Source organism: Lutra lutra, chromosome 11 (genome assembly GCF_902655055.1).
Source record: "Lutra lutra chromosome 11, mLutLut1.2, whole genome shotgun sequence".
Lineage (NCBI taxonomy): Eukaryota > Metazoa > Chordata > Mammalia > Carnivora > Mustelidae > Lutra > Lutra lutra.
Window position 1 is genome coordinate 59,415,645 of NC_062288.1, and position 16,087 is coordinate 59,431,731.

Below are 16,087 nucleotides of genomic sequence, written 5' to 3' on the forward strand. Positions count from 1 at the left end.
ATCGCCCCCTTTCTACTATTTCCTGACTCCCTCTCGGGCCTGGCAGGAGGGCTCGGGCGTCTGAGTCGCTGAGGATTATGAATTTGCTTGCAGAAAGGCCAAGGGAGCTCGCATTGTCTGTAGAAGCCCACCCCATGTGGTCTCTCATCTCGTTAATAATGGCTGTTTGTTAACAAGGATGCGGAGGTTAAATAATCCGGGTGGAAGATTAAACATGCCTCATCAAGGCTCTGGGAGCCGAGTTGCACAGAGACCTGCACGAGAGCTGCTTGGCTTGCTGGAGCCAGAGAAGGTGGGGAAAATAGCCTGCAAGTAGCTCTGGGGTAGAGGAGAAGGGGCAGTCTAGGCACCCTTTACAGGATGTTTACACTCAAAGTGAGCACGGGGCCACAGCCTTGCTGTGCTGAATAGAAAATCCACAGAGGAGACAGCCCTAATGAAGTGTGGATGTCAAACCCTGCCAGGAGTCTGCTGGAGGTCAGAAATGGAGGCCTGGGTCTGAATCCAGGGCTCCCCTTTGAGACTGTCTGCTGCTTCCCAGGCCTGACAAAGTGGTACCCATTCAAAGTTAGGGGCATTTGTACCCACATGTGAATAGCCCCAGACTGGAAGACAGTTGATGGGGCTTCTAGTATGGGCTCTGTTTCTAAATAGCTGTGTAATCGGTATTACATTATTTTCCTAGCTGCATTTTCCTACTGTATAGGTTAGGGAGGAGATAGGGCTTAATAGAGATGATGTATAATATTTCTGTTTTCTTTCCTCTAGCTCTCACTAGAGTTAGGGAACGAAGCATGTTGTCAGATACTGTCTCCATCCAGCCTGGAGGAATCAGTCAAGGAGGGTTTTATTCAGCAAATATTTGAGGGCCTCCTACCTGCCACCATGTAATATATATTTTTAAGCTGTGAGAGCAGAATAGAGATTTGTATATTCATGTGTGTCATTCCCAAATATAATATTTTGTAAAGGAAGACAAGGAAGAAAGAACTTGGCCGTGAGAGAATAGAATGTGTGTGTATGTGTAGGGTAGAGAAACCGTAGAGTGAAGGGAAAAGGAATCAGTGAAAGAAGTACAGATCTTGCTTAGACGGCAAGAAAGTCAGTGAGGATACATATGGAAGTAGTTCCTTGATAGAGAGAAGGTCCTTTCCTGGACTCCTCAGTGATTTGACAGTGAACGAGAGGTGAAGGGTGTCTGAATTTGAGTAGGAGACCTATCACTAATGCATCTGATATTCCCAATCTCCTACTTGTATCATGTTTCAGTAGTTCCACTCTTTAACTAATTCCCAAACATGTCACCTTTTGAATCCACCAAACAGGGGACTCAGCTGCCAGGCTGGAACTCTCCATGCTTCTGGCTGATGGGTATCTGGGCTTGAGGAAAGCAGGGAGTGAATACTGCACTGAGAGTTTTCTTCAGATCAGCAGTAATTGTGGTTCCTCCATTTCTCTGCCTTTTCTTGTGAACTCCAGAGACTGAATTTGTAGTGCTAGGCAGTAAGGTTGAAGAGCTAACATTTATTGAATACTTATCATGTGCCATTCACTGTTCTATGCTTTCCATGTGTTATTATCCATGCATTAGATAAGGGTAGCTAGTGTGGGAGGCAGGACGGATTTTTTGTGTCTGTTTTTAAAGATGGCAACTTCACTCTGCCTTCCAAAAATACAATCTCCAATTTCTCTGGTGGACAGTCAATGAGCAGTTTAGCCCAATGAATGAACCAATACATAATCTACTAAGCACCTACTATGTGGCCAATACCAGACTTAGGTTTATACAATATCTTTGTTGTCCTCCAATTTGGTTTGGATATGGCTTAGATTGTGTTAGTACAACTTAGATTGTGTTAGTACAACTAATTGCTTGAGAAGAACTCATTAGTGATGCCATCTGTGGCTAGAGTGATTTTATGGTAGGAAATACACTTGCTTCAACAGGGGCCCTGGCAAAAGGGAACTCATCTATTACTTGAGTTAGAGCCTGTACATCTTCAGCAATAGTAACTTTACCTATACAAAATATAAAATATAAGCATTTTGACATCTATTTATTAAAACATAAACCATTCAAACAACTCAAAAAGCATGGATTCTAGAACCAGAGTTCCTGGGTTTGAATCCTCAATCTGCCACTTATAAGCTTGTACCACTGAAAGTTTCTTAATCTCTCTGAGACACTGTTCCTTCATCTGTGAAATAGAGATGACAACAATAAGTCTGTAGCAGTTACCTACTCCTGCTATTCCAGAGTTTAGCTGCTTAAATCAAAAAACATCCTCTCAATTTCTGGGAGTGGGAAGCTTTTTACAATTTTAACCTGGTGTCTCTGGCTCAAAGTCAGTCCTCTGAGGCTGGGGTCTCATCTGAAGGCTCAAGTGGGGTGGGTGAGGGGGGGAATCTGCTTCCAACTTCCCTCTTGTGGCTGTTGGAAGGATTTAGTTTCTTGCCAGTGGGTTGTTTGACTGAAGGCCTCAGTCCTTCACTGCCTGTTGATTGAGAGCTTATTTCAGCTTCTAGCAGTGTGGACTTCTCCATAGGGTAGCTCACAACACAGTAGCTGGCTTTTCTTAGAATGAATAAGCCAGGCAACACACGCACCCTGGAAAGACTTGAGAGAGAAAGAGAGAGAGTGAGAGCAAACCAAGACATACCACAGTCTTTTTGTTACCCAATCTTGTAACATTCCATCATTTTTGCCATATTATATTGGTTTGAGGCAAGTCACTAATCCAGCCCACACTCAAAGGGAGGGGATTATAGAAGGCATCAAAACCGGGAGTGAGGGATCACTGGGGGCTATCTAAGAGGTTACTTCCCAAAGACTCTATCTCATAGGGTTGTTGTGAGGGTTACATGGCTTTATACATCTGAAGAGCTTAGGACATCACCTGGGTTTTGTTGTTGTTGTTGTTGTTGTTGTTGTTTTGTTTTTTAAAGTGATCTCTACACCCGACATGGGGATTGAACTCACAATTCGGAGATCAACAGTCTACATGCTCTACCAACTGAGCCAGTCAGGTGCAGGATAGCACTGTGTGCTCTGATCATTCTTCTGGTACAACTAGCACTCATTTCTTCATCTAGAATCCTATTTCAACCTCTCTCTTCTTTTCTTGTAAAGCTGTGTAAAAGACTGTAGGAAGTGCAGGGCAGAGTAACTGCCACAAGGAAAAGGGGAAGAGAAAGCAGAATAGAAAGAAAACAGAACGGAAGATTTGGAACAATTCCAAAGGAGGGTATGCAGAGATAAGAGGTAAACTAAGAGATTATTTATTTATTTATTTTATTTTAGATTTTAAAAATTTATTTATTTGACAGAGAGAGACACAGCAAGAAAGGGACAAGCAGGGGGAGTGGGAAAGGCAAGAAGCAGGCCTTCCACCCAGCAGGGAGCCCAATGTGGGACTCTATCCCAGGACCCTGGGACCCTGACCCAAGCTGAAGGCAGATGCTCACCCAACTGAGCCACCCAGGCGCCCCTAGGAGATTCTCTTTGGTTAGCTTGTTACTTACTTTTAAAAGAGAATTCTTTTCTGCATCAGGTAACTTTGATTTGTACTCTCTTATTTGTAATTATACTCACGGACATTTGTATAGTGGGCTCACACTTTTTTTTTTTTTTAGGATTTTATTTATTTATTTGACAGAGATCACAAGTAGGCAGAGAGGCAGGCAGAGAGAGAGAGGGGGAAGCAGGCTCCCTGCTGAGCAGAGAGCCCGATGCGGGGCTCGATCCCAGGACCCTGGGATCATGACCTGAGCTGAAGGCAGAGGCTTTAACCCACTGAGCCACCCAGGTGCCCCGGGCTCACACTTTTTAATTAAAAAGTTCCACATGCACTGTCATTCTTAATTTTAACCACAGCTAAGTGAGACAAAAATGATTGTTAAAAAAAAAAGTTTAAAAAATATGATTGTTATCACCATTTTAGAAATGAGGGAAAAAGCACAGCGTGATGGTTAATTTTATATATCGACTTGACTGAGCCACAAGGTACCCAGATATTTGTGGTTAAACATTATTCCGGGTGTATCTGCAAATCGCCCTTCCCAGTGTGGGAGGGCTTCATCCAATCTGCTGAAGACCTGATAGAATGAAAGACTGATAAGGAAGAATTCTTTCTCTCTGCCTCTCTGGGACGTCAGTCTTCTCCTACTTTCAGATTTGGGTGGGGACTGGAACTTAAAGCTTTGACTTTCCTGGGTTTGTACTTCTATCCCCCATAATTATGTGGGGGGGGAAATGTAATTGATTCTATTTCTCTGGAGAATCCTGATGGATAATACCCAAAAAGGTCCACACAGCAAGTAAAGTCCCTATTCTCTCAGCTGTCAGTACTGGGCTACTCAGTTGGAAAGGTGGACCCGAGGAGCAAAAGGACAGCACTTGAAGACACATTAGTACTCAGCAGCTGGGTAAAACATAAAAGCTGTGGGACTGGCAAGAGAAATGGGTGCAAGGAGGGCAAGGCAAATAAGGCTCCCAGACGTGGTAGGTTGCTGGGGTTCAGGTTAGGGCTATGGCCCTAGAGGGGAAGACTGAAGTACCAGGGAGGGAATCATGGTCAAGACTTGATTCTCATGTCCTGTCAGATCCTTCTTTAGTAAAAGAAGCCCTGTTTTCAGTGAGGTAAATGGCCACCGATACTAAAGGTTACGTTTCCCAGCCAGCTAGAGGTGGCCACGTGATTAAGTTCTGGCCAATGGGATGAAAGCAGTGTGAATTCAAAGGAAGTGTCTACTAAAAGGGGTGTGTGTGCTCCCTTCTTCACCCCTTCTTCTTTCTTCCGGCTGGAATCTGATGTAGTGGATGGAACTCAAACAGTTATCTTGGACCATGAGAAGGAAGCCATGCTGAGCAAGGCAGAATGAGATAGAGTGTGGGTCTCTAGGACTGTAGAATCTCCCCGGACCACCTGCCCCTGGACTTCTTTTACAGGAGGAAGAAGTAAATTTCTATCTTAATTGAGTCACTCTTATCTTGGATTTTCTGTCCCATGAAATGGAACTAATCCTAACTAATACAGTATCTAAGATTAAGCAGGCTAAAAGTGAATGCAAGCCACTCTTGCATGCTGATCCAGAGACAGGACTTGGAGTGAAGCAAACTGTCGCCACCCAGATTGACATCTCTTTGGTAAGGAAGATGAGGAGGAGATGCATATGGTATGGAGCCTAGAAGGTAGACTTATAGGATAGGGAGTATAGGATGGGGAAAACATAGGTTTTGAGGGGAGAACTTGGTTTAAATTCTCATTTTGTTGCTTACTGGCTGAGTGATGTAGCAAGTCATTTAACTGCTTCAAAGTGCAGTTTCCTCATCCTGGGATGGTGTTACGATTAAATGAGATAAAAAGCATAAAGCTCTTTAATCCCTTTTCCTTTTCTTTGTTCTCTTCCTAATCTTTTTCTCTTAATTCCAACTTCCATTTCCCCCCTGGACTGGCAGTATGATCTAATCTCAAGTACCACCTTCTCTGGGGTGAAGGAAACTAGGGGCCACTTATGTAAGTTTGGCCTGTTGGGGTTTGCCACAGAGCTGGGCAGACTGGCGGTCAGGGTGGCTTTAGCCGTGGAAGGTTTTGATGTTGGCTCCACGTTAGAATCACCTGTAGACTTTTCTGCATCTGAATCTTGGAAGCTGTAGTCTGGACATCTGTGATTATCAAAGCTCCCCTGTGTGATCCTAATGCACAGAGAAATTTAGGACCATTGGGCAAGGGAAAGCACAAGCTTACCCTAGCATGTATTATGTACTTAGTAAGTGTTATTAATTGTAATTGAACTGAGATTGGGATTACTAGGAAAAGATCTGGGATCTCTTTATTATCTTTAAATATAGATGATCCACTCAGATTATCTACCAACCTAGGGCACCTGGGTGGCTCAGTGGGTTAAGCCTCTGCCTTCTGCTCAGGTCATGATCTCAGGGTCCTGGGATCGAGCCCCACATTGGGCTCTCTGCTCAGCAGGGAGCCTGCTTCCCCCTCTCTCTCTTCCTGCCTTTCTGCCCACTTGTGATTGCTCGCTCTCTCTGTCAAATAAATAAATAAAATCTTTAAAAAAAAAGATTATCTACCAACCTATCCAATTTTTAGTGGTTTGGATATACCAAGCTCATAAACTGGAGGCACCCTGCCATTCAGAACCAGCAATGACCCTTAAGACCATTTGGCCAACGACTTCACTTCATAGGTCTTTCAGTTTGCTCTAGGCAAAATGGATCTTACATGGCTACTGTGGATTTAGAGCAGGCACAGGATGTTGCATAGGAAATAGTCTGCCTCCGTTCTCATTTTGTTTTGATGCCAAGGGTGGGGGTGTGTGTGATTACATACTCCTTTGGTGTTTCACTTGGGCACTGTTAACATGTCCACATCCAAAGGTCAAAGCTACATTTCTTTTTTTTTTTTTTTTTTAAGATTTAAAAAAATTTTTTTCATTTGAGAGAGATATGGATACAGAGACAGAGAGAGAACAAGCAAGGGGAAAGGCAGAGGGAGAGGGAAAAGAAGACGGCCCGCTGAGCTGGGAGCCTGACGGGGGGCTCGATCCCAGGACCCTGAGATTATGACCTGAGCTGAAGGCAGATGCTCAACCATCTGAGCCACCTAGGAACCCCAAAGCTGCATTTCTTAATGACACTCTTGGAATTTCATGGGAAGTTGACATCCCAGCTGTTCGTCGCTGGGGTCAGCAAGTGGAATTAGTGAAAGGCAGGGTGCTGAGAGAAACAGGGCAAGGGGGTGCAATCTCACCTAGGTGTTGCCCCACTAAACAACCAGGAAAGAAGTACAAAGGAGGAGTAACAAGCTCTGCTTGCAGGCTCCAGAAGGTAAGCTTGCATGTTGACTTCAGTGTGCCTTGGAGGTGGGGAAGAAGCTTTGGGGAGCTCTGTTAGTCTCTGTTATCTAGATGACCAGAACTGGCCTTTGGAAATCATGGTTGTCCAAGACCAGAGATAAAGTTTGGAGGTACTGGCGACTCTGGAAGAAATATATGTAAAACACAAGTCTTGTACTTCTAAAGAGAATTTCTAGAATTCCAGGAAACTGCTTTTAGCACTGCCTGAACAGGATATGCTTCTGAACTACCATGATCTCCTTGTAAAGGAGACAATAATTCTACTTTCTACAGGGGAAAGGTTATTTATTTATTTTTTTAAGGAAATAGATTTGGTTCAATATATACACAGTAGTTCTTGAAGTACCAGAGACATCGTGGTAAGGATGTCTTTTCTCTGTTGCCATAGCCAGAGGCTTGCATTTGCTAGGACATCTGGATCAGATCAGAGGAGATAGAAAAGAAAGGCAGAGTTGAGTATAACTGCAAATCTCAGCACATCACTCAGATCATAAAGCAGGCTGGTGGAAATAGGAAATGCCACTTGGGTCTGGAGACCCACACTTGGTTTGAGCTCATGGTGGATAGTGTGCATGCTCTGTTCCTGAAGGTACAAAGAGGAAAGTCATTGATCACACTCTTAGAGTATATGGACCACTCTACTCTAGGTCAGATACTCTTGATAAGCTAGAGTTACCATATGGGCCTGGTGGAAATCTCACTCTTATTTTATGCACTACAGGTTTTAGTAAGATGTGACAAAAGGTCCTTTGCTACTTTCATTGTGTTTTCCCATCTGTGGAGGAATCAGATTTGTGGACAACATAGTGGGAGCACCATGAACACTTAGTTGACTTCATGTGACTATTGAGGGTGGACATTTAATGGACTGTTCTGTCTGTATGTCACAAGATTGCCTCTTGTTTGAAAGAACAGAGTGAGAGTTTACACAGACTCAGAAGAAGCAGAGGGGAATTCTGGGTTTTATTTGTGGCAGATGCTGGTGTCCTTGACTGTTTGTGGGGAGGTCTCTGTCAGACTCTTAATTTCTTGAACTCTTCATTTTTTTTCTTTTTTGAGGTAAAACCAGTATTTAATATTGTGTAAGTTTCAAGTGTACTAACTTTGCATTTCTTATGACCTTCCTCTAGTGAACTAAGGTTCAGATCCTCTTCCTATGACCCCTCTATCCACAGTACTGCCAGGAATACTCTTCACATTGGAGTCTTTACCTTATCAGGATGAAATCCATGAAACTTTTTTTTTTTAATTAAAAAAAATTTTTTTTAAGATTTTATTTGACAGATAGAGATCACAAGTAGGCTGAGAGGCAGGCAGAGAGAGAGGAGGAAGCAGGCTCCCTGCTGAGTAGAGAGCCCGATGCGGGGCTCGATCCCAGGACCCCCAGGATCACGACCGGAGCTGAAGGCAGAGGCTTTAACCCACTGAGCCACCCAGGCACCCCTTTTTAATTTTTAAAAAATTTTTTAATAAACATATAATGTATTTTTATCCCCTTGGGTACAGGTCTGTGAATCACCAGGTTTATACACTTCACAGCACTCACCATAGCATATACCCTCCCCAATGTCCATAACCCCACCTCCCTCTCCCTCCCCCCCTCCCCCCAGCAACCCTCAGTTTGTTTTGTGAGATTAAGAGTCATTTATGGTTTGTCTCCCTCCCGATCCCATCTTGTTTCATTTATTCTTTTCCTACCCCCCAAACCCCCCATGTTGCATCTCCACTTCCTCATATCAGGAAGATCATATGATAGTTGTCTTTCTCCCATTGACTTATTTCACTAAGCATGATACCCTCTAGTTCTATCCACGTCAACGCAAATGGCATGATTTCATTTCTTTTGATGGCTGTATAATATTCCATTGTGTATATATACCACATCTTCTTTATCCATTCATCTGTTGATGGACATCTAGGTTCTTTCCATGAGATCCATGAAACTTTTTAAAGGTTATTAGAAATCTTTGAAGAGGCAGTTTCTGCTGAAGGATAACTGAATTATCCTCCAAATTTCACTGAATGCCATTTTAACCTAGTATATGCATTTCTGGATGTGTGGTATATTTAGATTTGCCTAGTGGTGGATGGTACTTCACATCAGTGATGACTTTCAGATGGATTCCTATCTTCAGTGATCAACTGTGGACTGTAGTGATCAACTGTGGATCTCCTTATCTGTGAAGTTAAGCCCCAGTGACATAAAGATTTAGTTTGGTCCTTTCATTACCATGTAATTTTTAGACATGTTGTCTAAGAGAATTCCTGACTTAGTAAGTGTTCCCATGCTTTGCTGATGGACAATCTTGTTGGTTGGAGAAAGTTGCCTCAGCTATTGGCTAATATATATGGTTTAGAACAAATTCTGTACGTTATTCCTTTCTCTCTTCAAAGTCCATTATTCCAATTTCAGGACAAAGCAACACATTGTTGGGAGAAGGGGTGTGTGAAATAGCTCATTTTGGGCTTGCTTTAGGCACTCTGCCTTTATCTTTTTTATTTTTAAAAAAGACTTATTTATTATTTGAGAGAGAGAGAGAGAGAGAGCGAGAGAGCGAGTGTATGTATCCAGTGGGTGGGATGGGGGGAAGGGAGGGAGAGAGAAAATCCCATGTTGACTGTGGAGCAGGGTGCAGTGGGCTAGATCTGACGACCCTGAGATCATGACCTGTGCTGAAACCAAGAATCGATGCTTAACCAACTGAGCTACCCAGGCGCCCCAGGCACTCTGCCATCCATCCTGTTTTTCAGGCATTTTCTCATTTCCCACGACATTGAGTCATGAAAAACACAGTGAATGGCACGTGGATCTAACAGTGTGGTGTGCATGGGCTGGGGATAATTGATTTTTCAAATTTTGCTTATCAGTTACTTGGAAGAGTAAAGTAGGTCGGTGTATATGTTGATTTTGTAAAAGGTGAAAAATAAAGTTTCTTCAGCTGGTTTATCTCAGAGGAAAATGTTTTATCTCAGGAGCTAAAAATGAGCCAAATTAAAGTGAATGTTCATGTAAGATTATTAAATGGCTTTCAAAGGGTTAAATAGTTTTTTTAAAAGATTTCATTTTTTCTTTCCTTTTTAGAAGATTTTATTTATTCATTTGACAGACAGATCACAAGCAGGCAGTGAGAGAGAGGGAAGCAGGTTGCCGCTGAGCAGAGAACCCGATGCGGGGCTTGATCCCAGCACCCTGGGATCATGATCTGAACCGAAGGCAGAGACTTTCACCCACTGAGCCACCCAGGTATCCTGAAGGATTTCATTTTTTTCTTAAGTAATCTCTACGCTGAGCATGGGGGTCAAACCTCAGACTTACAACCCCGAGATCTTACAACTAACTGAGTCAGCCAGGCACCCCTCAGAGAGTCAAATCTTAAAAAGGCAGCTTCTCATTTCAAGGATTTTATAAGATCTAGTTGCAAATATATAAAGGGTTGATATAAGTTGACTTAATTTTATGTACTTGGTGGGGACATGAAAAGGCTTTATTGAAAGGGAGTGTGTATTTTTTTTTTCAAAGATTTTATTTATTTATTTGACAGACAGAGAGCACAAGTAGGTAGAGAGGCAGGCAGAGAGAGGAGGGAAGCAGGCTCCCTGCTGAGAAGAGAGCTGGATTTGGGGCTCCATCCCAGGACCCTGGGATCATGACCTGAGCCAAAGGCAGAGGCTTTAACCCACTGAGCCACCCAGGCGCCCCATTTTTTTTTTAAATATATATACAACTTCTACACCCAAGGTGGGGCTTGAACTCATGGCCCCGTGATTAAGAGTCATAGGCTATACGAACTGAGCCAGGCAGGCGCTCCAGGAATTGTGTATTTTCAATTATGCTTTACTAACAATTTGTATTATAATTTTGGGAATATATTTTAATGTAAATAATTTTGACCTGACACATAGTGAAAATAGAGCTTTAGATTTCCAGTATTCATGCCAAGGAGTATTCTCCACACCCGGCCTCTGTGCGTTTGATCTTTCTCCTGTCTCTTTAAAGAAGCTGGTCCAGCGAACAATCAACCTATATGAATTTCAATTCCCATTGGACGCAACACTCAGTGATCTCTGTTTATTGTAAATTCTGTGGAACGTGCAACACTGGTTTTTACTATTGCTTGAGAGTAATTTCAACTCTTCCACTGGGAGAGCATTATGAATACTTTCTAGAATGGCTCAAATGGAAGTAGGTCCAAATTCATAAGAAATATAGTTGGCTTACTCAGCAGCAAAAAGGGTGACCTGATGGAGTGGAAAAAGTGTAGCCTTTATTTATTTATATTTTAAAAGATTTTATTTATTTTCTATTTGACAGAAAGACACAGTGAGAGAGGGAACATAAACAGGAGGAGTGGGAGAGGGAGAAGCAGGCTTACCATGGAGCAGGGAGCCCGAGGCAGGGCTCAATCCCAGGACTGTGGGATCATGACCTGAGCTGAAGGCAGACGCCTAACGACTGAGCCACCCAGATACCCCAAGGTGTAGCCTTTGTAACCAGGAAAGCCTAAGTTCAAATCCCCCTTTCCACTTAACTAGCTGTGTGTGAAAATTAACCTCCTCGACCTCAGGGTCCTCTTTGAGGAAGAATACATACCTAGCTCCTGTTTAATGAGGGATGTAAAACCGATAGCAATGCCACTACCTTCCCGCCCCCCTCACCCCCTTAAGACTGAGTAATTAGTAACACATACCCTTCTAACCATTCCCGTACCTGCAGATAAGGTAGTAAGCTTTGAAGTACAGACCGTATCAACAGGGATGATCTTCCCTGGAGGAGATGTATACGCCAAGAATGGAGTGAGAATTGCAAATTGTATCACGACACAGGTAAGTTGAAAATCCTGTTTGGGTCATCTTGAATTTTGGAAATATCAAGGTGATGTGAGGCAAAGCAGCTGGTGTAAAGACTTTGGAAGCCCGGGTTGTTTGCATAGTGAGCTGTTGGGTGAGAAATACACAGAAAATCCAGGCCACCACCATATGCCAGTGCCTAGGGAGCTCCACAAACAGGCTGGGGCCTCTGTTTGGATATGGGAGGCCTTCCTCTCTTCCCTTTTCTCAAAGATCTTGAGGTAATTTTCAGAGTATCAGGATGGGGGTTTGGGCCATGGGATGAATTCCAATCTCGTTATTCTGTTCCCCACCCTCTCCCAGGCCTGTGCCTGGCTTGGAAAGGCCCTTCTCCTCATGCCCCTCCCTCCACACACAACTAGATCTGGGTTTTCCAAACTCTTGAATGTTTCTCACAATGAAGAAAGACATATTACAACCCAGTACACACACACACGCGCCTGCACACACACATACACACACACTGAAACAAAACTTTGCTAAAACAATATTTATATTTACTCATATGCTCTGATGGTTTCCTTTCCATTCCATTTAATGCCATTCTATTCCAAAACAACCTGGTAACCCACTAAATTTCTTGACTCATTAGAGGGTCTTGACCCACAGTTTGAAAAGCGCTAGATTTCGATGACTTCTCCTCAGTGATGCTGGCACATTAGGGACTTGTACACTGAAGAGCAGCCGTCGGCTCCCCATCCCCACCCACGCTGTCTCCAACCTTACTCAAATCCTGTCCAGTCTGTCACAGGACCACAGAGACTGGCCTGAACTTGATTAGGCCTGTGGAGGCCCTTCATATAATTGCCATAGTTTTCAGAGCCCCAGAAGGTTCAAGACTGGATTTTGCAATTCAGTCTTAGTGTGCAGCTGATTTGGATCATAAAACTATGGACACATGGCTAGAAGGGACTTTCTTAAGGCCTAAATTTTTATAGAGGAGGAGACTGAGGCCAGAAAGGGTAAGTTAATGACCTTAAGTCAGAGAAAGGAGAGGGGTACCTAGTTGGCTTAGTTGGTAGGACGTGTGACTCTTGATCTCAAGGTGGTAATTTCAAGCCCCATGTTGGGCATGGAAACTACTTAATTTATAAGAATAGGAGAAAAAGCATTGATTATGTTTGAATTAAATTTAATGCTGGTCCTTTGTCTTAATCCTTTATAGCAAGTCCTAAAACTTACCATGGTGGCGCTATCTCAGATCCTTTAGGCTCCTGAATAATTAGTCTGGCTAGATGTGGAAGTCTAGGCCTTAAGGGAGTGTATTTTCCATTTTTTGATATTTGCAATATAGTGCTTCAAAGCTCTCATTTAGTTTTTATTTCTTATTTTTTCATCTTTAGTATTTTGCTTGCTGGGCTTGATGCTAGATATTAAATACTCAACATAGAGATTATTTTTTCTTAAATATGTATTAAAGAACAGCACCCATAGGCACCTGGCTGGCTGAGTCAGTGGCACATGTGACTCTTGATATTGGGGTTGTGAGTTCAAGCCCCACATTGGATGTAGAGATTACTAAAAAATAAAAAAATAAAAATCTTTAAAGATGTTATTTATTTATTTACTTATTTGAGAGATAGATAGCAGAGAGGAGGGGGAGAAGAAGGTTCCCTGTCGAGAAGGGAGCTGGGGCTTATTCCCAGGACCCTGGGATCATGACTTGAGCCAAAGGCAGATGCCTAACCTACTGAGCCACCCAGGTGCCCCTAAAAATTAAAAAATCTTAAAAAAAAAATAACAGTTCCTAGAAAATGATTGTCTTTAATATTTGATGAGTGAATGACTAAATAATCATCATAGTTGTAAAAAATATTTTTAAAATGAGATGTTAAAAAAATTGACTATTGGAGGTGGGATCATTGGTAAATGGCTACATTTAAATTTTATAAATACGCATTCTGGATTACTTTCACTAGCAGAAAGAGGATGAAGTTTGAAGTCAATGATTAGGAGGTAGAGCTTCATTTTCCCATTTTATGGTTTAGTTTTGGGCACGCCAAAGATTTTCTGATTCTTTTTTTTTTTTTTTTTTTTTTTGTAAAATAGGGATTCTTTGCTGCTAGATCCTACCCTCTGTTGAACTTCTTTGTTAGAGATTTTACTTACACTAGAGATTTACTTGTATAGATGCATTCTTCTTTGAGAACACAAATACAACCTGGTAGGGCCAACCAAGTCTTTTAATCAAGAGAAATATCTTCCCACTTAAACTTGAAATAGGTCTGAAGCTGTGAGTTCCTGGAGAAAAGTAGAACGGTCTCTTAATTGGGCTGCACTGTGTTGACTGGTGTTGAGAGTGAAGACTCAGGAGGAGACTGTGGGCAGATCTGAACACACAAGTGTCCATGCAGATAGCAACATGAGGAAACCGTTAAGGGGTCACTGGGGCACCATCAGGAGAAGGAGCAGGTCACCTGACAGTAGCGACAATCCAGCCCTTCCTAGAGGACAAAGTCAGAGATTCCTATTGGCAAAAAAAAAGTTGATGGGAGAAAAACTGCAGAAGAAAAAGTAATTCAAAGAAGTGGTTTTCTGTGAAAATCAGATAGATGCCTGTGTGTGATGTGTTATGGGGGATTTCCACCTGCTCCTGTCCATGGTAGGGGTGGGAGAGGGCAGGAGGACAAAGAATGTATTAGTTTGCTGAGATACTTGGAAATAGGTTCCCAAGCAGAACTTCTTAAATTTGAATGTGCTTCCAGACCTCTTGGGGAGCTTGTTAAAATGCAGATTCCAAGACTAACCTCCAAAGTTCTCATCCAGATCATGGGTGGGGCCTAGAAATCTGTTTTATGTTGTTTTGTTTTAATTTTAATTGTGGTGAAAAAAATCAGCTAATATAAAATTTACCCTCTTAACTACTTCTAAGTGTATATAGTTCAGTAGTGTTAACTATATCCACATTGTTGTATAACAGACCTCTAGAACTGTTTCCGTCCTGCAAAACTGAAACTCCATATCCGTGGGACAACAACCTCCCATTTCCCCCTCCCACAGCCTCTGGCAACCACCATTCTACTTTGTTTCTATAATTTGACTACTGTAGGTATCTCATATAAGCAGAACACACTGTACTCTTTTTCCTCTCCTTCCGGGATTCTGATGACATGAATGTTATACCTCTCTGTATTGTTCCACAAGTTCCTAAAGTTTACCCTTATTTCTCAGAGCATCTGTATCTGAGTTACCTTAAAGTCTTTTTCAATAATTCCAGCAACTGTTTAAACTTGGGGTTAGTATTGCCTTTTCTTATATGAATTGAGATATTCCTAGTTCTTCAGATTTTAAATAGTTTTGGATTGTATCCTGGACTTTTTTTTTTTTTTTTTTTTTGTATCAGTCCATCAATCCAGTTGTACTTAGGTCCCAAGTTCTGACTAGTCTTATGTAGGTTGTGGTTTCAATGTCAGTACCATTCTCAGAGCTTTTGTAGGGCTATTTAGATCTGTCCCACATGTGTGTCACTCAGTGACCAGTCTGGGATCTGGGCAGTGGTCTATCTACTTAGTTTAGTTCTCAAAGTCTGATATAAGCTGTTTAAGATCAGCTTCACAGAGACACAGGGTAGAGGTGAGCTCAGGAGTTCTAAAAAACTTTATGGTATCACTTTCCCTGCACTCTCTCTGCAATCTGTCTGGAACTTTCTTTTTCCCTGAAGCTCACCTTTTTAGTCCTCTGACCAGAAGGCTGGGATTCTATTTATCCTGCTTTGCCACATACTTCGTATGACCGTGCCTTTGTCTAGAGCCAAGCAGCAAGAGCAGAGAGAGAAATAAAGTATTGGGAGTTCACATCACCCCCTTTGGACCATAGTTTTTTGGATCAGAGAGAATCTTCTTTAGATTTTTAGATACTTAGAGCCTTCTGCTGTGGCCACAGGGGCTGACCCAGCTGCCACCATGATGGATTCACTTGGGGTGGCTGGGGCATGAGAAAATGGAGAAAGGCAAAAAAAGAAAAATGGGGGGGGCGCCTGGGTGGCTCAGTGGGTTAAGCCGCTGCCTTCGGCTCAAGTCATGATCTCGGAGTCCTGGGATCGAGCCCCGCATCGGGCTCTCTGCTCAGCGGGGAGCCTGCTTCCTCCTCTCTCTCTGCCTGCCTCTCTGCCTGCTTGTGATCTCTCTGTCAAATAAATAAATAAAATCTTTAAAAAAAAAAAAGAAAAGAAAAATGGGGCAATTTCTTCATTTCCTTTGAAAGTTATGAGTCCCCTTTTATGTTTCTCAGGCCATGCTAGAGGGCTTCTGCTGGAGCTGTCTGTCAGTGCCCTGGTACCCACTCTGGGTTTTGGCTGTCTTTATTTATTTTATTTTATTTTATTTTATTTTTTCAAAGATTTTATTTATTTATTTGGCAGACGGAG